The sequence below is a fragment of the Carlito syrichta genome, unplaced genomic scaffold (assembly GCF_000164805.1).
Source record: "Carlito syrichta isolate Samal-C Ts95f unplaced genomic scaffold, Tarsius_syrichta-2.0.1 Scaffold306873, whole genome shotgun sequence".
Taxonomy (NCBI): Eukaryota; Metazoa; Chordata; class Mammalia; order Primates; family Tarsiidae; genus Carlito; species Carlito syrichta.
Window position 1 is genome coordinate 617,334 of NW_007250969.1, and position 27,580 is coordinate 644,913.

A 27,580-nucleotide genomic window follows, 5' to 3' on the forward strand; every position below is an offset into this window, starting at 1 on the left:
TAGAGGAGGAGCACTGCTGTGCATATGTTCAGGAGAAGCAGCAATCATTTCCATTCTAGCAGCTCTGGAAACCTCACATATAAGACATATTTCACGAGAGCAAAATGACTGTCCCAGTGTCCCTGGGTATGGTATTTGGCTCAGCCTCTAATCTTGGGAGGCCAAGGCGAGAGGATTGCCTGAGCCTGCAGGTTGGAGACCCGCCCAGGTAACTTGGCGAGACCTCATCTCTACAATAAATAAAAAACTAGCCGGGCATGGTAGCACACGCCTGTAGTTCTGGCTACTTGGAAGGCTGAGGCAGAAGGATCGCCAGAGTCCAGCAGGTTGAGGCTGCGGTGGCTGGGAGCAGCCACTGCACTCCAGTCTGGGCGACACAGTGAGACTCCAACTCAAAAAAATAAATAAATAAAATAAAAGACACCAAAATTTTATCCAAGTAAAATAGGGTGTGAGTGAGCAAAAAGTCACACCTTATCCACTGGTTCTTGTGTTAGTCTTCATGAGCGTGACTGTAAGGGTGGAAGGGTGGAAGTTCTGGAATTGGTTCAGAAATACCTTTGAGGCCACCTTCTATTCTGCGCTATGAAGTACAGGTGTGAATTTCTTGGCAGCTTCAGAATTCCTGTCCATTTCTCCATGGCTGGTTTCCCAGTCTGTGTAAACAAGTACATGCCACACAGTAGATTAGAACTGATCTCAAGCAGTCCAGAAGCTGTCATCTGCCTTCTATTTTCATGTTGAAAATGAAGAAAGGAGGCCAGGAACTCTGCCTAACTATGAGTAACAACAGATGAGCTGCAGGAACTGTTCACATCTTTCCACCATGGACAAGATGTCCCACACACCGAGGGATGCTTTGCCCACAAAAATTCATACATATTCAACACTTGGAAAACCATATTCCTTTATAAATATGTCAGTGGCCACTACATCCTGAGGCTAGTGTGATGGGGAATACCCTATGGGTGACTTGCTGATTCTCTGAACAAATACTTCTTTAGTGCATATCAAGTGACAGATATGTGTGCTGAGTGTTAACCACACAGAAATGAAACTAAGGCACAAGGTCAATGCCATCACAAACTCTCAGTCAATGAGAAAAAAGCAGTGAAAAGGTGATTGCCAAATATTGTGATGAGTGCGGTAACATTATAGGGCCTTGTGGAGACACAGGAAGGAAGCTCAGCATGGAAGCATTCTCAAGAAAGCTTCCCAGAAGGTGCTCATCTAAGGAGAAACCTAAAAACTGAGTAGAAATCTACCTAGTGATGTGTGTGTGTGTGTGTGTGTGTGTGTGTGTGTGCGCGCACGCACGTGTGTTGGCAAAAAGAAAAAAAGTAAGGGCAGTGTTCCAGGAATAAAGCTATGTAAAGTCTCAGAAGGAACTAAAATTATTTCAGTCAGGATGGAGTGTAAACCAAGGTTGAGAGTTTTTAAAAGGTGAAGTTGGAGAGGAAAATAGAAACCAGATCTCCAAAACCTTTCCAACAATATTAAGTTTAAACTTTCTCCTGAGGGCAATACTGAGCTTATGAAGGTTTTAAAGCCAGGGTAATAGCATAATGAGATTTGTATTTTATAAAAATCTCTCTCTGGTTGCCAAGTGAGAATAGACTGAAGAGGGAGACCATTTAGGAGACTCTTTCTATAGAGGAATGATGAGCTTAAGGGAATAGATTGAATTTGGAACAACAAATCCCTGAAGGGAAAGAATTTGACTACATGGAGTAAAAAGGAGAAAATCATTCAAAGCAGGCAAACAAACTAGTGCCCAAATCTTGGTTTCTACTATCATTCTCCAAAATAAAATATAATAAAATAAAATAAAAGGCACCAGGACTCCTTACAGAAATGGCTGTTTCTAGGACTGTGGCAGGAAATTTACAAGATGAGCCTTGAACATTCTTGTGCCAGAAAGTAGGGAAGTGCAAAAAAAGCTACACACACACACACACACACACACACACACACACACACACACACACACACACACACCCTAGATGGGATACATCGAAGGGCACAGAAGCCAACTTAAGAGTTTCCGATAGCACAACTTAGAACAATTTAAGGAGTAAAATAAATGGAGAACTGGATTATAACCCCAAGTGTAAAATAAATATATTTATGAGTCCACATAGATATAAATAAGTGATTAAATACTATCTTTGTCTGTACAGTATTTGCTTATTCAAGGAAAACAAACAAATCTCACATGCAGAAGAATTTTTTAAAATGTATGTAGATAATCCACCCTCAAGAAGGTGAATAACTCCCCACTCCTAAGTGTAAGCTGTGCAAAAGAACTTCCTTCCAAAGAGTGTAGGGTGACCAAGACTGACCAAGATGACTGCAAGTCAGGTGATCAAAGTGAACACCAACAGGGATAAGTCATATCAAGTGTGTACACTTGATATTATGTGCTGAGAACAGCATTTTATCTCTGTGGTCTTTCTCTCAAAAACCCATACCCTAGTCCAATCCTGAGAAAAAACATCAGAAAAATTTCAATTGAGGGGCATTTTTCAAAATGTTTGACCAGTACTCTTAAAAGTGTTAAAATCATCAAACGAGAAAAGTTTATGAAACTGTCACAGCCAAGAGGAGCCTAAGGACACATGATGAATTAATGTAACAGTATTCTAGATGGGATTCTATAACACAAAAAGGCCACTAAGTTAAAACTAAGAAAATCTGAGTAAATTATAGACTTTGCTTAATAACAATGTATAAATATTGGCTCACTAATTATGACAAATGTAATACATAAATGTAAGATGTTAATAATAGGAAAATCTGGGTGTGGAGTATATAAAAACTCTGTACTCTCTCCATAATATTTCTGTAAATTTAAAACTATTTGATGCAAATCAAAACCACAATGAGATATCATTTCAAACCAGTCAGAATGGCTATTATTAACAAATTAAAAGAAAAACAAAAACTAGCTGTTGGCGAGGTTGTGGAGAAAAGGGAATGTTCATATACTTTTGACGAGAATGTAAGCTAGTTTAGCCTCTGTGGAAGGCAGTTTGGAGCTTCCTCAAAAAACTAAAAATAGATTTACCATTTGGCCTACCAACTCCACTTAAATTATTCCACCAAAAATTCACCTGCACTTGTATGTTTATCACAGTACTATTCACAATAGCAAAACACATGCAACTAATCTAGGTGCCCATCAACAGAAAACCAGATAAAGAAAATGGGGTACATATGCACCATGGACTACTACACAGTTATAGAAAGAAAAAAATAATTTCCTCTGCAGCAACACAGATGCCATAGGCGACCATCATTCTAAGCAAATTATCACAGAAACAGAAAGCTGAATACTGCATAAAACTGAACACTTGCAAGTGGGAACTAAACATTGAATAAATATGAGTATAAGGATGAGAGCAAAAGGCACTGGGGACTCCTAACGTGGGGAAGGGAGGGAGAGGGTAAGAGTTGAAAAACCACTCATTTGGATATCATACCCACTACCTGGGTGATGGGCTCAATAGAAGCTTCACTATCACACAATATACCTATAGAACAAACCTGCACATGTACCCCCTTGAATCTAATTTTTTTAAATGAAGAATTATTAAATAAAAATTATTTTAAATTTTAAAATAAAAAACTTATTTTAAAAAATGAATAAGACATGGAGATAGGAATGAAAACCATAAGTTACTAAGATAAGAAAGAACCTAACTTTAGTAGACAAGTAGTATTTGAGGGTAGACTTAAGGTTTTAGGGAAAGCCATGACATAATGAATATTGTGTTTAAGCAAGTTTTATTTTTTTGTAATGGGTTAGAGAGAAGAATATATAAAGTCAAATAGAACACACAGAAAATTTAGGTCCGTTGCAGTAAGTGTCTTTATTTGAATAAACATCTGTAAAAATAAAAAAGAAAATATTGATAGAAGAGAAAGTTTATGTCCAGTCATATTGTTGTTTTGGGGAAAAAAATTATCCTTAGCTTAAGGATGAAATACAGTGTATTTTAGGATAAAAGTACTTGAGAAAATGCCTGACTGAGATATAATTGAAATGATTCAACTTTGGCAGTAAGATTTCCAACACTGGGTAGAGCTTTACACAGGAAAGTAAGCTAAGTATAACTGAGTTATAATTCATGACAGGCGCAGTTTTCATATGAGACAAAAATTATAACAAAACTACTTTTGAATACCCTTAAATCACTATAAAGTATAGTATATGCTGTTACAGTTGTAGGTATGGAGTGATATAGAGTAATATGTATACATAAAGTATACAGTAATGTAACAAAAACATAATAGAGCAACGTTTCAGAGATAATAGATTTCTTCTACACTAGAATCATAATCTCCTTATCCTAAGTTATTTGTGGTAGATAAATCATCTCTTTTATAGTAAGTTTACACAAAAAAATAAGTGTTTTTGTTATAAACCATTGTATAGATCCTCACTGGTTTAGTTGGGTTTTGAATTTTATATACATCATTCTAAAAAATGTCCCTTTTAATTCAAGTGTTTAATTCATTTATAATTAACATAACTACTAAGATGATTAGACTTAGGACTTCCATTTTTACTACTTATTTTCTATTCACCTTATTTATTTTTGTTTCTCTGTGCCTTTTTTATAATTCTTTTGATTTAATTGATTTTTTTTTAGAATATAACTTTTCTTCATCAATTATCTTTTTAGATAATATATCTCTTTGTATTTCATGGTGATTTCTCCAAGGATTATTGTATACATACTTGAACTTTTTACTCTTAGAATTAATATTGCATCACTTTACATAAAGTATAAGAACCTTATATTCTTATTCTTTATACTATTTTTGTCAATTTTATTTATAGTTAACTATATTGTTGATCATATAATTGATATTGAACAATATAAAGTAGTAAATATTAATTTTATACATTTTATTTATATTTGTCAATTGCATTTAACTTGTCTAGAGGCGAAGAATGACATAATGATAACATGGTCAATCTATAAGTATGATATAACAATTATAAACATATATGCACCTAAGAATAGAGCCCCAAAAGTACATGAAAGAAAAGCTGACAGAACTAAAAGGAGAAATAGATAATTTATCTATAATAAATCCTACTTTCAACTTAAATAGAACAACTAGGCAAAATATCAAAAAGAAATCAAAGACTTGAACAACAGTCTAAACCAAGTAAATCTAAGACACATCTAGAGACTGCTTCACTTATCAAAAACAGAATACACATTCTTCTCAAGTACACATGGACCGTTCTCTAGGAAAGATCACATGCTAGGCCATAAAATATGTCTTCATAAATTTCAAAAGGATTAAAATCATATAAATATATTATTTAACCATAACGAAATAAATTAAAAATTAATAACAGAAATTTGAGAAATCCACAAATATTTGAAAACTAAATCACATACTCTTAATAATCAATGAATCAAAGAAGAAATCGAAAGGAAAAACAAAAAATACATTGAGATAAATGAAAATGAGAACACAATATATCAAAACTTCTAAGATGCAGCAAAGTAGCACTCAAAACAAAATTTATAGCTACAAATGTATACATTAAAAAAGAAAGAACTCCATTCAATAACTGACTACAAATAGAAGAGCAAAATAAGTCCAATGAAAGCAGAGGAAATCATAAACGTTAGAGTGCAAGTAAATGAAGTCGAGAATAGAAAAACAATAATAAAAGTCAATAAAACAAAAAGATAGTTCTTTGAAAAGATTAAAAAATTGATAAATCTTTAGCTAAATTTATGAAGAATAAAGAGATAACTAAAATAATAAGTGAAAGGGCATCACTAATGACCTTACAGAAATAGAAAGGATTATAAGCGAATACTATGGATAACTGAATGCCAATAAATAAGACAACCTAGTTAAAATAGATAAATTCATATTTTAAAAAAACACCAAAAACTGTCTCAAGAAAAACTAGAATATGTAAATAAACTTGTAACAATAGACATTTAATTAGTAACTCAAAAATTCTGCACAAAAAAATGTCAGAGATTTAATGGCTTTATTAGTGAATTCTACTTTTTAAGAAAAATAACAATCTTTCACAAATTTTTTTTTAAAAAAAGAGAGGGAAACACCTCCCAACTCCTTCTATAAGATCACATTATATAAATGAGCTAAAGATAGCCACTGTATATTGGATTTATGCTTTTTTTCTGCAGAGCAGGCTGAAACCTGTTAGCTCAAAGTCCACCAGAACTCAATTTTTGTCTTTTATTTAACTTATTTCATTAATTACATCTATGTAATTACCTCAAATCATTATTTATTTAACTTATTTCATTAATTACATCTAACTCAAATTTTTACATATCCAATTTATTTAAATTGAGGCCAGGTAAGCAGATTTTTGCCATGTAAAGCCTACCTGTTTTGAATACTCTGTAAATAATGCACCCAACATCTCCTAGCCAAAGGACTCTCCAGCCCAGAGATTCCCAGTCATGCTGCTGAGTGTCATTACCTATACATTCAAGCCTCCTCTCTGATATTCCCCTCTTATAGAAGTTCACTGGACTCCCCTCACCCCATCACCAACCCTTCTGGATAGTTGTCCTCACACTGTAGACTGTGGATAATCTAATGCAATGAGGTACTTCTCTTGCATACAAGCCTATCAAAGCACAACCTAAGAAAAGCTCATATGTGCTACTGACGCATGTGGTCATATATTTTTCCTTGACCAGCCCCAAAATTTGACACATTCATTATAGGCCTATATTACCCTGATAAAACCAAAGTCATCACAAGAAAACAAAACTACTGACCAACATCTCTTATTAAAATATATATGTAAATTTTCAACAGAATGCTAGCAAATCAAATCCAAAAACATAAAAAAATTTTTTAGACACTATGAACAAGTGGAAGTTATGCCAGGAAAGCAAGGTTGGTTTAACATATAAAAATCAATAGATGTAATTAATGAAATAAATTAAAGAGAAAAATTGCATAATAATCTCAATGGATAAAGAAAAGACATTTGAAACATTTTGCTTTCATGCTAAAAACATCCAACAAATTAAAAATAGAAAGGAAATTCTTTGACTTGATAAAGAGTATCTATGGAAAATCTACAACTAAAATAATATCCCATGGTGAATAACTAAAAGCTTTCTTCCTAAGATCAGAAACAAGACAAGTATGTCTATTCTTGCCACTTCTATTCAACATTGTACTAGAGGCTTGGTCAGGATTATTAGGAAAGAAAATTACACACACACACACACACACACACACACACACACACACACACACACACACCCCTAAATCATAAAAACAAAGAAATGAGTTCTGCAAGGTTGCAAGATACAAGATTGAAATTAAAAAATCAATTATATTTCTAAACTTATACAATGAACAATCTAAAAATAAAATTTAAAACCATTGAATTTGTAATTGTATCCAATAAAGGGCAATATTCCCCAAACTGATCTTCAGTTTCAACACAATTCCTGTCAAAATCTTGGCTATCTTTTTGGAGAAATTAACACGGTAGCTCCCAAATTCATATGGAAATGTAAGAGATGCAGAATAGCCACACACAAAAAATCTTGGAAAAAGAACAAAATTGGAAGACTAAATATTTCTGATTTCAAACTCACTACAATGCTACTGTAATCAAGATTGTGTGAAGCTGGCATAAAGACAGAGGTATAGATCAATGGACTAGAATTGATAGCCCAGAAATAAACCCATACACTGATGGTCTCTTGACTTTCAGCAAGGATGCCAAGACAATTCAATAAGGAAGCAGTAGTCTTTTCAACAAATGATACTGTGACAACTGAATACCCACATGTAAATGAATAAAGCTGCATTTCTACCTCAAATCATATACAAAAATTAACTCAAAATGAATCAAAAACCTAAAGGTAAGAGCTAAAACTTACAAAACTCTTTTTAAAAATCTTGGTGTAAATCTTGGTGACAATTAGATTAGTCAATATTTCCTTTGATATAATACCAAAAATGCAAACAAAGAAAAAAATACAAATAGAATTTAATTAAAATAAAAAATGTTTCTGCTTCAAAGGATACTGTTAAGAATTTGAAAGGCTAATTCAGAGAATGAGAGAAAAAATTGCAAATTATATATCTGATAAGAGTCTAGTATTCAGATTACATAAAGAATTCTTACAACCAAAAGATAAATACTCTACCAATTAAAGACTAGGTAAAAGCTAGGAATAGGTATTCCTCCAAGAAGACACACAAATATTCAATAAACACATGAAAAGACAATGTCATTATGCATAAGGAAAAAGTAAATCAAAACCACAATGATATACTACTTCACATTCTAGAATAGTCAGAATAAAGGAGATAGTAATAATAAATGTGGTCAAAGACATATAAAAATTAGAACACTTATACATTGCTGGTAGCAATGTAAAGGCACAATCACTTTTGCAAACAGTCCTGCAATTTCTTAACAAGTTAAACACAGTTATCATATGACCCAGCAATTCTACTTTTAGATATATATTCAGGAGAACTACTATCATACATCCACACAAAAACTTTTATATGAATGCTCAAAGCAGCCTTATTTATAATAGTCAATATTAAATATCCATCAATTGATAAATACACAAACAAAAAGTGTATCCACACAATAAAATATTGTTAAGCAATAAAAATGATGTACTGATATATGCTACAACATGGATGAACCTTAAATACATTATGCTAAATATTTGAGGTGATGAATAGTCAGATTACCCTGATTTTTTTTTTTTTTTTGAGTCGGAGTCTCACTCTGTCACCCAGACTGGAGTGCAGGGGCTGCTCCCGGCCACCGCAGCCTCGAACTGCTGGGCTCCAGCAATCCTTCCACCTCAGCCTTCCAAGTAGCTGGAATTACAGGCATGCGCTACCACGCCCGGCTGATTTTTTGATTTATTGTAGAGATGAGGTCTCGCTGCCCAGGCGAGTCTCGAACCCACGGGCTCAGGGAATCCACTCACCTCAGCCTCCCAAAGGCGTGGGATTATAGGCTGAGCCACCAAGCCCGGCTGATTACCCTGATTTAATGATTATACACAGTATGCATGTATAAAAAAGAACCCCTTAAGTATGTACAACTATTACATATCAATAATTAGAAACAAAATGCACATATTTATAATTTCACTTATATGAAAAGTCCAGACTGGGCAAATCTACAAAGAAAGAATATACTGATATTTGCCAGCCGCTGTGGTGAGAGAAGAATGAAGAATGATACAGGACTTTACTGAAGTGATGAAATACCTTAAAACTTATTGTGTTCATGGCTGCGCAACCTTGTGAATAGACTAAAAACCACTGAATTGTACACTTTTAAATTGTAAAATTTATGGTGTGTGAAATATATCTCACTTTTTTTAAAACAGTCGTCAAAAAAGAGTTATATGCATTTTTTAAAAATTAAGAAAAACGAAAGCCTGTTATGCTAATACACATATTCATCATTCCTGGTGATTTTCAAACTTTCTTAAAGATTTCCCATCTGGTATAGTCCGAAGAACCTCCTTCAGCACTTCTGGTATTGCAGGCATGCTGGCAGTGAATTCTTTATTTGAAAATGTCTTTATTACACCTTTATTTTTGAAGAATATTTTCACTGATTTGACAGTTTGTTTTTTTCTTTCAGCACTTTAAAAAGTCTTACTCACTTCTGGCTTTAATTGTTTTAGTGAAACATCAGCTGTAATGCATATTGTTGTTGCCCTCTGTGTAATGTGTAACTTATTTCAGGCTTCTTTCAAGATTTCCTCATTCTCTGATCTTCAGCATTTTGACTACAACATACAATAAGTCCTCACTTAATGTTATCAGTAGATTCTTGGAGATAACATAAAACAAAGAAAAATTTTTTCTTATCAATGTTTTAACAAAACCACATTAAATTAAATAACTTTATTCAAGGACCTGCTGTATGCCATGTTGCTTAAAGTTGTAGTTTCCAAGAACTTATCTACATTGTTAAGTGAAGATAAACTGTAATAATTCTAGGTGTGCCTTTCTTTATATTTAACCTACTTAGGATTCATGAGCCTCTTAAACATGTAAACGTGTTTCACATATGAAAGACTTTCTGACATTGTTTTACACACCACCATGTTTTAATTTTTTATTTCCCGTGTGTTCTTGAGATTAGGAATAATCACTGATCTAATTTCAAGTTCATTGACCCTTTTTGTTAAAACTAATTCATGTTATAAACCCACCCAGTGAATTTCTTATTTTGAATATTTTATTTTTAAGACCTGCTTGGATCTTGTTTCTTCTGCTGATTAATTTTCTATCTCCTTACTCTTTGTGAGTATACCTCCTTTTATATCCTTGAGCATAATTATAATAACTACTTTTAAATTCTTGTATTCCATTAGCTGGGTTATCTCAGTAGGAGTCTCTATTATGGCTTGTTTGCTTCTATTTCTTTCCATGTATGCATATTAATTTAAGATTGCATTTGGATATTACAAATGATACATTGTATAAACTCTGGATTCTGTTATATTCCTCCAGAATATTGATTTTGAAAGCAAATAGTGAACTTAGCTGAACTCAAACTCCATTGTCTCTGTCTCTCATATGGTGTGTGTGTGGCAGGGAGGAAGAAGGGTGCAGCCGCTGAAATTTCTGCTCAGGACTTTTAGCCGAAAACGGATGGTCTGAAGTTGGCTTCATGGGTGTGCTGTTTAGGTATTAGGAACAGGATTAGGCAGAGCGTATACACCAAATTTGAGGCTTTCTCTCTGTGATTTTCTCCTTTCTTCCTAGCACTGGGATCCTCCAGAATTCCTTCCTCTGGTCTTCAAGCCAGGAAGACTATAGGTTTTTAACTGAGTTTCAGGCAGCCAGCCTGGTGCTAACTAGGATCTACCCTGAGAAAAACAGCCATAACATTTGGGAAACCGAATTAATTGCTTCCTTCTTCCATGTTTCACACCTCTCTAGTGTCTGTCTGGTTTTCATTGCTCTTTACCGCTTTCAGGAGGCTAATTTTTGTATTTTTGTTCAGAGTTTATAGATATCATCAGTAACAGTGCTGGTCTGATTACTCCACTAAATAGAAGTGGATCCCCTGATTGGGTTGCAGCAGTGGTGAATGCCCCTCACATAATAACCACACTTAGAGGTAATGAGTGACAATCAGCAATGACATATACGAGCAGGAATCACATGTGGGAGTGTGTGTGTGCATGTGTGTTTCAGACGCCAATAACCACTGCCTCCACTAAAGAATGTTTATATTTGAAAGCCAAACATAGGAAACGCATAGGTGTGCACCTAAAATTGAGAGAGGGTTATACAACAGAAATGAGGACAGAAGTAAAGGACTAAGTAGGCATCAACACTTGGGGATTAAGAGCAGGTATTGAGGATGAGGGCATAAGTTGAGATGCCTCCAGAGTACCTTGTGTGTTGTTTTACTTAGGGATGCAAAATAGAGATACAGTTGGTCCAGACTCAAGCCAAATAGTAAGAACAAGCTTTTTACTAAGACCACATACTGCCTTAAGTCCTCACATTGCCCTGGACTGCTGAAGTGCTGGCATGGTTAAAAAAAAAAAAAATAGGGAGGGGACAAAATAAAACAGACTTTTCTTTCTTGTGGTCAGTTCATCATTAAAAATAAGCTTGGACAATCTAAAATGTAAAGATCCTATTCTAAATGTGCAACAATTTGCAACCCAAGTTCAGGACTTACAATAACTTGTTCCTCTGTGGCCTAGAATGACCTTGAGGAAAACTAAATGAACAATAACGCCAGAAAAGACAATGTGGAGCCCCCAGCCCAATATCTTTATCTCAGAGAGGAAACTGAGACTCGGAAAAATGAAACAACTCACCAAGGTCTCACAGTTACTTAGTAAAAAAGAACTCAGATCCCTCAGTTCCAGGGTTTGTGACCCCAAGTTTCCTATACTGAGCCTTACAGATTCACCAAGACTTTGTGAAACCATAACTCCCTCCAAAGGGGTTTATACTGAATGACAGATGCCTTTCTTTCACATATAACTGCAAAAAAAAAAATCAAGACTCTTATTTACAAAACAGCAATGCTCAATAACTCATTTCAAATCATTTAACAGTTTGCCAGCTGGTATCTGTGAAAAGCTATGCTGCAACTCTACTGGCCCATTAGCTATTTCAGTAACTGTATCATTATTTGTCATACTTTGTAAAAATAGACTCCAAATTCAAGTTACTGCATATTGTTGTTTATTATTCAGGTCTAAGAACCCACTTAGCTAATGTAGGTATGATACTCACCTTTCAAATAAAAGATCTGTTTTGGTAAATAACATGTCTCTTGGCAGCACACCACCAGCCTCCATATTTCTAAAGAAATCTTGAGTTGTGTTGCTGTGTATTTTTAAGTTAAAGTGGCTTTTTCAAGATTTTAAAGGAAATTTTCTTATTTCTTACAGTGAAGATATGCAAACCATTTGGCAATTTAAAAAGCATCCTTCAAATAACGTTAACTTGCTTTCATTACCTACTAGCTAGAAGTTTCTTAAAGCAAGGATCAAGCTTTGTTCATTACTGCATCTCAGCACTGAGTATGGTGTCTGTAACATTAAACTCACCTAATAAGTATTTGAGTGGCGAATGGATAAACAAATGAATAAATCTCTCTTTCACGTGACTCCAATATAGCAAGCACCTATAGGATTATATTTCTCCACTTTCAGGTAGCAGTTTTGGTTTCAGTAACAACTTACCAGGATGTCTGCCGCTTCCTCTCAAACCTCAACCTCAACTATAAAATCCGCATTTTCATGGGGGAAAATTCACATAAGATGGTAATGGTCAGTAGCAGGATCTATTTGAAAAGTAGATTTCAAAATACAGAGTTAAGCTTCTGTTAGTTTGTTTCTTTCGTCGCCATATCTCTATGATTTTATTTACACAAAATATACCAGGGATCATCAGGTAAAAAGCTCTTCACAATACTTCATTTGCCTCACAAATCACAATGATGTGGACTTTTTAAATAGCAGGACAATGTCATCTTTGTATTCCAGGGTTTACTACATACCTATTACATGGTAAGCACTCATTAAATATTAGTCAAAATGAGTTAGTAAACAAATATAGTTATATTCCACTCTGAGTAAACCTGACATTTGTTTTTTTCTATCTTAATCTCTGTTCACAATCAATTATAAGAATCCCATCTACCACAGAAAATTAGGACTATCTATAGGAGCTTTAAAATAAAAGATACTTAAGACTACTTTTTTGCATGAAGCTAAAGTTATAATTTTAGAAACAAACAAAATAATTTCCTACTTGTTTAAGGAAAAGGTTTCTCCTGAAACTGCATCTTTTCACAAGCATCCCTTATTTTTTTTTAAGTGAATACATGCCATCAACAAAGACCATAGCTCTTTCCAGCCAGCATGATGGATACATCTTCCTAGAACCTTATGAAAACACTGTACTGAGCTCCTGCAAAATGCTATCCTAGTCCTTGAACTTAAACTAAACAACAGAGACCTCAGTCAACATCTATGAAGGGCTTTCAGACCCTGAGGAAAAAAAGGACTTATAGTGATTTCATGTGAAATTGTCAGTGTCTTCAATGTAGCCGACATCTACAAGTAAATAACAGGCAAGAACCTTGGATTTGGGTAGGTGTGTTTCTTTGTTGCTTTTGTTCTTTTTTCTTGGTCAACATCTAACAATGGAGAACAGTGGCTCCATATATCATTTTAGAGCTACTTCCGATGTGGAGGCCAACACTGAAATTAAAAATTCAGTAAGTTTCTAATTTCCTGTTTAATGAGTTTGCCTACAATGCATAAATGGAGGTGGCAATACAAAAATGATTCCACTTCAAAAGCCAAGCTCATCTCTTCTAAACCTAGTCAGTGATGATGAAGAGTTAGTCAAAGCTTCTTTAGAGACTGTTGTATTTATTAGCCTCATTAATAACAATAATAGGCAAAAACCTGTCCCTGCTGAAGAAAGAATTGCCCTACATGATGTAAATAGACTACTGTGAATGTTCATCAACTGCATTTCTTGTTGGATTTGAGATTGGACAGAAATCTAAGTTATTACTCATATTACTCATTAAATTTCTATTTTTCCTATTAGTGTTCCCAAGGCCTTGCCAAGGTGTCTTTGAGGATTCTACTGCTCTGGCTCATTTCCATTTTGCAGAGGTGGAGAGCATGCTGAATAGTAACCAGAGCAAGACACCCTTCACTTGTTCCACTCCTTCCCCTCCTCTCTTCCCCTGTCCTGTTGCTTCAGTCTCCTCTAGACCCTCATCAGGTCACTGCATCAATTCTACCTAGCTCAGTGGCTTTCCACTCCAACCAATCACAAACTCTACTGCCAAGTTATCCTGCTAGAGTGTATTTGAGACCTGTCATTTTCCTACTCAATTAGTGACCACCAAATACAGTTCAGGGCTGCCTGACATGCAAGGCACTTGCATGGTCCAATTGATCTTCCCAGCCCTGTCTCACTTACATGTAACCTAGGCGCTCACCTGACCTGATTGCTAATTACACTTATACTGTCCCCTTCTCCACACCTGTAGCCATGCTGATCTCTCTGCTCTAATATTGCCATTAACTTCCATGTGTCCTGATGCTGCCCCTGAGTTGGAAGTAATTTTTTTTCTAAACAGTTTCCTAATTCTCAAAGCATTTGGTGGGATGGCACCTAAGCTCCTTTTTTTCATACTTTGTGTTATATTTATTTCAATATGTGTATTATCTTCTCCATCCCTTCCCCAGACTTCAAATCCTTTGGGATTAGAGCACGAATCACAGACATATCAATAACCCCTTATGACTTCAAGCACAGGGGTTCTCACATAATAGGCATTTAGTGTGTTTGAATAAATTAATGAATGAGTTAATGAAAACTATCTCTTCAATATCATACAATTTTTCCACTTCATTTCCATCCCAATAATATGACAGAAACATGAGCCATTTAAGTATTTTAATGATCTAATCCAAAATGTGGATTCTGAAGATCAGAGTAAGTCTGCATGAAACAGCTGAGGTGTCAAAACACATTAAAAATAATAATGCAAAAATAACCAGGTGTAATCTAAGCTGAGTATTTTTTTTCTGGCACCTCTTCCACTACCATTTAACTTAGAATTGTGTTCTATAATTATCGTTTAAAGGTCCTATTTTCTGCTGATTCTTAACTAGATAAAACACACACAGCTTTCAGAGATTGAAAATATTAGTAAAAAGAGAATTAATGCTTTTGTTGTAATTGATCAACTGTAATAAAAGCACACCTTAATGGCCACAGTAATTTTTTTTTTATCAGGTATCCAGCCCCGGGAAATGTTCAGTCATCCATTTGAAACCCATAATTCTGATGGCACCATAGAAAATGGAGAATGTGGAATGTGTGTGGCCCTTCACTTAGGTAACAGGAAGAAAATCACTCATCCAGGACTTCTATCAACCACAGATTGTTTCAGATACTGTGGGTGTGAGGATTAATACACGGACCCTACCCTCCAAAAGCTTTAGACAGGACCAAGACTGGGTTAAACGCAGAAGGACTGATAATACCACATGCCCAGCACTGGGATTCATACTTCAGAAGACTCTGAAGGTATTGGGATGTGGCCTGGCAGATGAGGAATAAGTCAGGCAGGTCCTGCCTCTACATGGGAGGGGTGGCTGTCAGGGTCCTGGAGAGCCATCTTGTCCTCCAAATCCTGCTGAATTCACATCTATTTTTTTCCTCGTTTTATTCTCTTTACTTATGTCACCACTGCTACTGCTTTCTGTACTTCAGGTTGATATAATTTCTCACAGGAAATTTTAATTCAACCAGTAACCTTCTAATAAACCTCCCTACCTCCAGCATAACTCCCTTTTATACAGCCTCCATGTTGCTATCTATAGACACCTATTTCCAAAATACAAATATCAGCATGTGATTTTTCTGCTGAAAATCTTTCAGTCAGGTAGAAGTATTTGACTTCCATCATGGTCTGACTCATTTTTCCAGCCACTTTTCCCATTGTTCTCGAACATGGCCGTAAGCTCTAGCCATATCACAGACTCCTCAAAGGGCCATGTCCTTCCCTGCTCCTGTGTCTTTGCCTAGGTCCTGTCCTCTGCCTACAACTCCCATCCACTCAGCTACCTAGTCTGAGCACCTTCTAGTTGTTCTTCCAAGCCCAGGAGTTCCACAACTCTATTTCCACAGTCACCTTCACATGTCCATACTTTTGCTTCCTGGCTCTTTTACTTGCCTAGTTAGACAAAGGTTAATCAGTGACCAGCGTCCTCTGCTCTGAAATGAAGACTTCAGTGAGATTACTTGTCAAGTCCATTTTTTCTGTGAATAAACTGCCCCATTGCACATAATTCCTTCCCTTTTAACACACCTGCTCTTCTGCAGGAGCCAGCATACTGTTCCTAAACTTGTTTTCCTTCTCAACTCAATGGTGGTCAAGGAATTTCTGTTATCTCACTCACTCACACACTGCCAACACTATTAAAGAGATCCAAGTCAGGCATTCTTGTCCTTTAACACTAAAGCAACCCCAGATTTTGGCTTTAGCCCTGCCGACCCTGAATAAATGTTGGACCTCTTAGCAGAAATCTTTGCTCTGCTGATGGTTTGGCAATTGTGGCCCTTAATGGAGGAAGCAGATAAAGGTTGCATTCTCAAAAATGGCGGGAGCAGCACCCACTCTTGGACAGAAGGAAGAATAGGCGACTGATGATGGAAATGAGTCAATCCTGGAGGTAGAAACAATGTGAAACATTTGGATTTTCAAATAAGATGAGCTGAAAACACCTATGTGCACTCAGAACAAAATCCAAACTTCTTACAATTGTCAGCACCTGCAAAATATGACTCACATCTGTCTTTGGCCTCACTTTTACCTCTCTTGCTAGTTTCTAGCATTCTGCCTGATATCAGTCCTCAAAGGCACCAATTCTACCCCACACAGGACCCTCAGCCTTCGGAGGTCCCTCAGTTTGGAGTGGGCAGGTGCTTTCTGTCTGGACCCTTCCCAGCATTCATATCTCGGGTCAAAATCTCAGCTTCTCTGAGAGGCTGTCACCAACCACTCTATTTAAAGGAACCCACCACCACGTCACTATTTATCAATCATATCTCTCTATTTCTTTCCTCCATCACCTCTCACAGGCTAAAAATATTTATTTCTGACTTCTCAAAACAGAAACTTTCTCCTCTCACTTCCTGAGGTATTCAGCACTTTGTGCCTGACACAGGGTTGAAGCTTAGTAAATGTTTGTGGAATGAATGGAAAAATAAATGAGTAAGCCAGAGATGAAACAAAGGTGTAACATACAACAAGCTTTCTGTTTCTAAAAATTTGATCCAAGTCACCAGGACTTCTGCTGTCATCTCACGTGGAGACGGGGAGCGCACAATCAGTTGTTAACATCAATTAATTTGGTTCGCACATCTTTGGAATCCCTCAAGGACATTGAGGTGTCTTGGTATGAAGACAAGATGGCTGTTTGGAAGAAGAAAGCAATGTTTAAAACTCATATGGAGATCCTCAAGAAACCTGCAGATGGGAAATATGTCCTGTCTTCACTGACACCAGCCCTAACATGTATCAGACCAGTCCCAGGTCTTAGGCAGAGGACCTCAGAGAAATTGAGAGTACTGTTTGATGGTTTGGTTCTTGTGAGAATAGGCAGAAAGCTCTGTTACACTTTAATTTTTTAAAATGAAACCTTTGACTCAATGTGTTTCTTACATATATTAATTCTACTTGTGGGTAAGATGCTTTTAACTTGAAGATCAAAAGGGGCATGGGATTACAGTGTTTGTCACATAGTCTAGTTGTCCACCTGCATTCTGCCTAAGTGGGGTTGTTTTTAAATGTCTCCATATTATCTGACAGTCTTCTCTTTAAAAGGTGGAGTTTAATTCCTACCTACCCCCTTGAGTATAGCTGGACTGTAATTCAGTTCTGATACAATGTGATGGAAGGGACTAGGTGACCCTAAAGCATCAAAAGAGACCTTCCACCTGAGGCTCTTTCAATAGTTGGCTGGGCAGGAAACCAGTGACTACAGCATCTGCACATTCAAAACCCCTGGGAGAGGCCCATGACAATAAAAAAGGGGGCCTCCACCAACAAGGCAGACAAGTGAGTGAGCCGCCTTTTGTTCTTTTACTTTGCTTTTTATTTTTTAATTTTTTATTTTTTTACTTTGCTTTTTAAATTTACATGACACTCTCTTCTTGGTGCATAGCTGCATGTTTTGACAAAAGTGCGTAGCCAAGTAGCCACCACCATGACCAAGGTACAGCTTCCATTACCTCTAAATTTCTTCTTGTTGTTTCATTGCAGTTGACCCCTCCCCCCAACCCCAATGCCAGGCAACCACTAATTTGCTATCTGGAATGGAAGGAGCCAAATTTAAAATTATCACCTTCAGCCCTATTCAAGCTTTCAGATGACTGCAGCCCAGGCTATATCTCTGCTAAGATATTACAAAATCACTCAAATCTCTACTTCCAAATCGCTACTTCCAAATCTCTTCAAGAAACTGTGAGAGATAATCATGTCTAATGTTGTTCTAAGTCATAAATTTGGCGGTAATTGCTACAAAGCAATAGTTGCATTGGTTGCCTTATAAAACTGTTTGCTATTTGCCTAGAGTACCTTTTCTTTCAACGGTTTTAGGGCCCGTGAACAGGTAACTTGGGTAACTAAAGGTAGATGAGTGTCACCACATTGACAGGACTAAGCTGTCCAATGCCTGGGATGTGGGCAAAGGTTAAGCTGAGATTAAGTGGAGCAAAATATGAGGTGGCCAACCCACAATCACCTGAAAGCTTACAGTAGAAGTAATTCAAAAAGTAAAAATCTATCGCCAGTGTGTTCTGCTTATTTTGAGGCAAGTTTGCCCCTCTGACTTACATATGGCTTTTCTGATTTGAAGTCCTGGATAAGTGGCTTGTATCCCCTTGCAGTTCATCCCATTCTCATGAATACAGGCTGCTGCAGCGGCATGACAGGCAGAGCTCTGCATTCTGGTGGCCTCTCCAGGGGTCTGTTTTCTCTTTATAGAACTTTGCCTCTCAAACCCAGGACCCCATGAACAGTGAACACAATTTCTTTTGCATGTTTATATTCACTCCAACTAAGAAGGAGTCATGAATATGGGGAAAACCCCTTTATTAAAGTTACATAATACATGCTGCAGATGATCTATTCCCCCAAAATGAGAATTGACGGTGTTCATTCTATACTTGAGTTCAAAGCAAGTTTTCTGCATTAAAAATTTATAAGTCTCTAAACTCAACTGTTTTTAAACAAAAGAATTAATTTTTCAGGGTTCTAGTTAGTGAATAATGAGTCACCAGAAATTGGTACACCCATGGATCTAGCCCTCACTTAGAAGGGGGCAGTCACCTCACATCTCTGGGCCTCAGAATCGTGCTCCATAAAAAGAAGGGGTATAATTCAATGATACTGAACATCCTTTCCAGCACTATTCAACTTATGATTCTTGGAAACATTATTAAATTTTCAAATGAGTTCTTTTGTTCTATGTCTTCAGATGAGAATTAAAATAGAATAGCCTAGCTTCCCTCGAAACAATGAAATAGCTGTGCATTTTTCTACCCTGCAGCTTTTAAAAGAATAAATGATAAAGGTCTGAAAATGAATATTCTATCTTCACCTAGCCATAATTTCATAATTTATACTGCCACTGTTTCTAAGTAAGAAGCTGCCTTCTATCTGTGTTTTATGCTGGCAAGAAGAATTAAATCTACAAAGAAAACCTCCAAAGTACTTTCTGACCATTGAACTTTGTAACTCCATAATTCAATAGCTTCCTTTGTTTTCTATATTTGCCTGCATCTTCAGAAAGAGAAGACTGTTTGTTTCTTATTAATTAAAACTTGGAAGTAGAGACAAGTATCATCTGCTGTCTGGAACAAATAATAATAAAGTTGAGTCAATAACCAGGTTACGCATATTAATAAGTATTTTGGCCAATCCCACTAATAATTCTTTGCTAATCTACAGGAATAATTTTCTTCTTAAAATTAGATCTGCCACTTGAAGCAATGGAAGGCAAGAATAATGCAGTTCTTTCAGATTCCCAGTGACTAAATAATATAGACACTAAAAAATGCAGAAGGAGAAAATCATTTATACTATTAAGTTACTTAAAAATAAAAAGGTAGAAAGTTATATGTAAGTCACAAGAATCAAGGTCAACATACAAAAATCAATCGCATTTTCTATGTATCAATAATGAAAACATTTAAAAATTTTCCAAAGCACAATACAATTTATATTGTATTGTGTATAAGGGTTGAAACCTCAAATGCAGTTGAGCTTCAAACAACATGAGTTTGAATTGCATGGGTCCACTTATATACAAATTTTAAAAATAAACATACTGGAAACTGTTTTGGAAATTCACAGCAATTTGAAAAACTTATAGACAAGCCAGATACCCTAGGAATATTTTTTAAATTAAGAAAAAGGTATGTCATGAATACACAGAATACATGTAGATACTAGGCTACTTTATCGTTTACTACCATAAAATATACATAAATCTATTTTTTTTAAGCTGGATTCTCACTCTGCCGCCCAGGTTGAAGTGCAGAGGCACACCCATGGCCACCCAGCATCGACCCGCTGGGCTCCAGCAATCCTTCTGCCTCAGCCTTCCAGGTAGCTGGAACTACAAGCACATGCTACCATACCCAGCTAATTTTTTGATTTATTGTGGAGATGAGGTCTCGCCAAGTTGCCCGGGCTGGTCTTGAACCTGCAAGCTCAGGCAATCCATTTGCCTTGGCCTCTGAAAGTGCTGGGATTACAGGTTGAGCCACTGAGCCCGGCCTAAATATACATAAATATATTATTAAAAGTTAAAATTTATTACAATTTTACACACAAACACAGACCATATGTATATGGCACCATTTTCAGTTGAGAGAAATGTAAACAAATGAAATGATGCAGTATGAAATTATAACTGCATAAAATTAACTATAGTACATACTGGACTACTGTAATAATTTCATAGTCACTTCCTGTTGAGCACAGGGAACTCAAGTGTTGCGAATATCCACTTAAAATGCAGTGCGATACTAATCATTTTGCATGAGCAGTTGCTTCTCCAGTAAATTGTACATCTCAGAAATAAGTGATCCCTTGTGTATTTTCTTCATTGTGTTTAGTGCAATACCATAAACCTTGAATAACACCAAGAGACCCATACAAAGTGCCACTAGCGATATTGGAAGTACTCCCAAGAAACAGAGAAAAGCCATGGCATTACAAGAAAAAGTTGAATTTCTTGATATGTACTACAGATTGAAGTTTACAACTGCAGTTGCTGCCATTTCAAGATAGATGAATCCAGCATAAGGATCATTGTAAAAAAGAGGAAATGAAATTCATGAAGTCCTTGCTACAGCTACTTCAGCAGGCATGAAAACTCTGTACTTTTTGAAAAATATTTTGATCTCATATTGAAAAGGCAACTTTTATGTAGGTGGAGAATTGCCATATAAGAAAGACAACAGATTCTGATATAATTCCAGAAAAAGTCATTAAAGGACAACTTAAAGTAAAAGGAAGGTGAAGGATCTAAAGGTGGAAAATTTAAGTCCTGCAAAGGATGGTTTGATAGTTTTAGAAAGAGATTTGGTTTATAAAATGTCAATATAAACAAGAAAAGTAGCTTCTTCTGATCAAGAAGCAGCAGGCAAGTCCCAAGATGCCGTTAAGAAAATCATTAAGGACAAAGGATATCAGCCAGAACAGGATTTTAATGCAGGCAAAAGTACCCTATTCTGAAAAAAAAAAAAAAAGTCACAAAGAATATTTATTAGTGAGGAAGAGAAGCAAGCACCAGGATTTAAGGCAGGAAGAATAGGCTAACTCTACTGTTAAGAGCAAATGCAGTAAGGTTGACTTTCAGGAATGCCCTTATATATAAAGCTGCTAACCTCTCAGGCTTGAAGGGAAAAAGATAAACACTAGTTGCCAGTCTTGTATTTGTACAAGAAGGCCTGGACAACAAGAACACTTTTTCTTGATTGGTTCCATCAGCACTTTGTCCCTGGAGTCAGGAAGTATTTTGCCAATAAAGAAGTCTTTTGAAGTTCTCCTTTGATATTAGACAACGCCTCTGGCCACCCAGAACCCAGGAGTTAAACACTGGAGGCATCAAAATGGTCTACTTGCCTTCAAACACAATGTCTCTAAATCAGACTCTAGGTCAGAGAGTCCCAAGCACCATTAAGGTTTATTACACACAGTACCCTAAAGAAAGAATTGTCTATGCTATGGAGGAGAACCCCAATAGAGAGAACATAATGAAAATCTGGATGGCATTAAAGATGCTATTGTTGTTACAGAAAAAGGCATGAAAGCTATCAAGCCTAAAACAATAAATTTCTGCTGGAGAAAACTGTGTTCAGATATTGTACATAACTTTACAGGATTTATACCAGAGTCAATCGAGAAAACCATGAAAAAGATTGTGAATATAGCAAAAAAAAGTGGAGAGGGAAAGAAGGATTTCATGATATGGATTTTGAATTCAGGAGCAAACAGACACCACTCCAGAGGAATTAACACAAGATGACTTGATGGAGACAAGTGCTTTTGAACCAGTGCCAGAGGATGAGGAAGAAGACATAGAAATAGCGCCAGAAAACAAATTGATATTAGATATTTTGGTAGAAGACTTAAGACTGCTTTGCCTTTTTTTATAACATGGACCCTTCTATGATCAGGCACTGAAATGAAAGCAACTGGTGAAAGGACTGGTACCATATAGAAACATTTTTAGAGAAATAAAAGAACAAAGAATTCAGACAGAAATTACTATGTATATTTGTAAAGTTACACCAATTGTGCCTGTCTCTCCTACCTCCCTTTCTACCTTCTCCACCTCTTCTGCCAACCCCAAGAATGCAAGACCAACCCCTCCTTTTTCATCTTCTCAGCCTACTCAATATTAAAACAATGAAGATAAAAATGTTTGTGAATAATAAGTCTATTTTATCTTTCTTAGTATTTTCTTAATAACATTTTCTTTTCCTTATTTTATTGTAAGAGTAGCGTATATATACATATAACATACAAAATGTATGGTAACCAACTAAGTTATCAGTAAGGTTTATGGTCAGTAATAGACTATTAGTGGCTAAGATTTTGGATAGTCAAAAGTTACAGTTATACTTGAATTTTAAACTGCATGAGGAGTTGGTGCCCTATTTTTTGAGTTGTTCAAGGGGTAACTATATTTGGAGGTGAATTTAACAAATGATGTGAAAAACCTTTACACTGAAAACTAAAAAACATTGTTGATAGAACGTTGAGAGACATAACTAAATGGAGAGATATAGTACTTTCATGGATTGAAAAACTCAATATTTTTAAAAATTTATATACATTCTTCCAAAATTGATCTATAGATTGAATTCAATCCCATTCAACATTCCAACAAACTTTCTATGTAATGATTGACAAATGATTCCAAAATATATATAGAAATGCAAAGAATTCAGAATTCTTGAGAAAGAAGAACAAAGTTGGAAAACTTGCACTATCTCATTTCAAGACTTCTATAATGCTAAAAAATCAATACAGTGTGGTACTGGCATAAAGACAAAGATACCCATGGAACAGAATAGATTTTCCAGAAATAGACTCACACAATCAATATATTTTCAATAAGGACAATTCAAGGCAATTAAGTGAGATAAAGTAAGTATTTTCAACAAATTTTCTGTAACAACTGTGTAAGTATATAAAAGCAAAATGAATTTTAATCCTTATCTCACCCCATATGCAAAAATTAATTTCAGATATGTCATAATCCTAGATGTAAATGCTAAAACTATGTAACTTGTAGAAGAAAATATGCAAAAATATCTTTAGTCATGGGTATAGACAAAGGCTTTTTAGGTAGGACACAAAAAGCAATGATTACAAAGAAAAAACAAAAAAGATTAGATTTCCAATTTTTCAAAATGTCTGCTCATCAAAAGACTTAAGAAAATAAATAGCCAAGCCAAGAACAAGGAGGAAATATTCACAATGTGTATACCTGACAAAAGATGTGCATTTCATAATATAGAAACATCTGTTACCCACTCCTCTCATCAGTAAAAAGGCAAACAACCACATTTTTAAAAATAAACAAAAGACATGAACAGACACTTCACAAAAGAAACTATAGGACTGATCAATAAGCATACCAAAAACTACTTGACATCATTAACATGGAAATACAAATTAAAAATTAAAGCCATCATGAAATGACCTCCCATAACCCATCAAAATGGCTAAAATTTAAAAGTTTGACAAAAGCATATGTTGGTAAGGATATTAAATTCTTTTTATTTGTTTTTAAATAACAAAGAGCTTGATATGCCACCCTTTGAGTTACAACTGGGACAACTGGAGACGGTCAGAAGAATTGGAGAGGGATGGAGAACTAGAAGGAGCTCGATAGCTAGAAGTCTATTCTGCTTAGTTTTTGTTTTAGGGTTCATTGGTGGTTTCATTGAGAAGACACTGGCAGATGAGGGTTTCTGTCACCTGTATGGAATTTTTATATGTAGGCTTTTGGAGTGTAGAATAATGCAACTACTCTGGATTTTGTCAGTTTCTTATATAGTTAAAAATACACACAACTTATGACCCAGCAATTCTACTTCTAAATATTTACCAAGAGAAGTAAAACATATGCTGATTTAAAAAAAAAAAAAAAGACTTGTCCAGGAACGTTCATGACAGTTTTATTCCAAATAACACCAAAACAATAAAAAAGTCATCAAGAAGAGAATGAATAGACAAATTGTGGGATTTTTACCAGTAGAATACTACTCACTAATAAAAAAGGACTACTTTGCTTTATATGCTATAAAAGGATATGTTTCAAAAACAATAGACTATGCAAAAGAAGCCAGACACACAAAATATAGAAACTTTATGATTCCATTTGTATGAAGTTCTAGAACAAGCAAAACTAATCTATGGTGAAAAAAATGAGAAAAGTGGTTTCCCAGAATAGAAAGCTGGAATTGACTGGGAAAGGACACATGGGAATTTTCCTGTTATGGAAAAGTCATGAATCTTAATAAGAGTATAGGTTACACAGGTGTTTGTGCTATTAAAACTCATGAAACACTTATACACTCTGCATTTTACTGTATATAAAATACATATATTTAAAACAGAACGGAATAATAAATAATATCTTATAATAATTACTCAATCAGGATCCTTTTATAAATAAAAATGGTTACCATGCTAAGAGTATAGGATTTTAAGTGACTTTTTTTTTTTTTGAGTTGGGAGTCTCACTCTGTCGCCCAGACTGGAGTGCAGTGGCTGCTCCCGGCCACCGCAGCCTCGACCTACTGGGATCCGCAATCCTTCCGCCTCAGCCGTCCAAGTAGCTGGAACTACAGATGCACGCTACCACGCCTGGCTAATTTTTTGATTTATTGTAGAGATGATTTTTTAAAGAGTTTTCTGTGTTTATTCATTCATTGAGTACCTACATGTGTCTGACACATTTCTAGTTGTTTTGAACACATTCATGAGGAAAACAGGTATAGATGCCTGCTTTCAAGCTGCTACAATCTATAAGGGAAATAGGGAGAAAGAAAATATGGAAAACTATAGTAAATAAGTAAATTACATAGTATTTAAAAACATGAGAAGTGCTATGAAAGAAAGAAAAAAGTCTGCCATCCTGTCTCACTGCCATAACATGCTTGAGCTGCCTGATGTTATTTTGTAAAAGTTATGGCTATGCCTATATTCCAGATTGGCGTTTTTGCCTTTATTAATTGATTGATCATACATTAGAAGCATTCCAGGAATAGGGATATGTGTGTTTCAAAGAGCTGGGTTGCCATAGTTGCTTTATTCCTTAAGCTTCTGTAATATTTAATGCTTGAATAAATATCTATCAGGATGTCACCTGAAGTGGGTGGAAAGGTTGTTTTCAAGGGCATTGTGCTCAATGCTAATCACATTCCATGGGCTACTGAGTCACAGTCACACTGAGTTATCATGTCAAAGAGCAGCCTTTTTGTCTTCTGTATGAAAGACAAGCTGCTCAAATGTTACAGAATTCAGACACCCAAGTCATTAAGATGTAGCTGTACATAAAAGATGCAGCACTGATAATTCAAAATAGACAAGAAGAATGTGCTCTTGGAATAATTTTTCTTCAAGTCATAATATCTGGCAACAAACATAAATAAAGCCCTATTTTTCTCCTTCAGTGCCCTGCTGTGAAGGAGTCACTGAGACAACTTGTTATCTGTCAGTAACAGAGGCGTTGCGGGTAGGCCTTCAGCTATGGGGAGACTCTGCCTATATTCTTTAACAAGACAGACTGAGAACATAAAAAAATCTCCCAACAAAAATCAGCAGGACCAATAACTCAAAACTTCTGCAATGAGATTATCCAACACACTGAAATATTAAGCCCCATGTTGTTTTTCTGTAGCTAGAAAACATACACAAAAATAGTGTTTTTCATGTTTGCTCTTATTTGTTGTTTTTAATCACATATCTTGGGGGGAAAATCTAGCCCTATAGCTGTAGTCTTGGACCTGCAATCTTAAAACTACTGTGGTATGAGATTCTTCTATGATGGTATATTTATTAGCCATCTCCAACTTTTGTTTCTCACCTTTTCCCCAACTGACATACTGAGAAGTAACCTGTCCTTTCCTTCAGCTCATATGGTATGATCTTTTGCCCTATGTATTTTGTCTAGAATCGTACCAGGTCATTTCCTGCCACAATTGTCCCTCTTAGAGGTTCACAGCCAGGTTAGGTTAACAAGAATTGCATGCCCTATGTGCAGATGCCAGTTTAAACCTACATTGCACTCTCAAAGTTGATTTGTAAATTTTGTTTGTTATCTGTAGCTTAGAGCTGTTCTGAATGATGGTTCTCTAGCCTGCCCATAAAGGGCTTATCTAACCTGTACCATACCTGAAGTATAGAATAAACAGCATTGCTTGCAGAATTACCTTTCTGAGAAAATTGGTTTTTTCAGAAAAAAGAATATATAGTGTGTGATTTTGTTGATATATACTGTCAACATCAAGCTGATCAAAACTATTTAGGTGATCCATAAATGCCTGAATGGTTGCTAGTGACGAAATATTCTATTATGTCCCCCAAAGTGGTCTACAGTTTCCTAAGGAATCCATAGAACTAATCCCTACCCTACAGTTTCCAAGTCTCTGTTGAGCAACTTATGGGAAACCTCACATGACCTTGAAATGAGGAATGGTTTCCAGCTGTACAGAAAAGTTGTCAGGGCTGGGGAAGCCTGACGTTGACTCTAGTGTCAGACAGTACCATCTTACCTCAGTTTCCAAACATCTCTATGAAAGGGGCTTGAACTTGCTTTAAGCCATTAAACAGAGTCAACTGGATGCTTTATTTTGTCTGAATTTATAAACACACAAGTTTAAGATAAGATAATGCTATTTAGGTTTTTGAGTGTATTCTCTCACATTGCTCCTCTACAAAAGCATT

The 27,580-nt window shown here is 35.8% G+C and overlaps 1 protein-coding gene across 1 annotated transcript in view; it reads right to left on the bottom strand.

The window, feature by feature from the left end:
- ZMAT4 (zinc finger matrin-type 4) overlaps positions 1-27,580 on the bottom strand; it is a 175,050-nt gene that overhangs the window by 116,995 nt on the left and 30,475 nt on the right. The window lies entirely within an intron of this gene.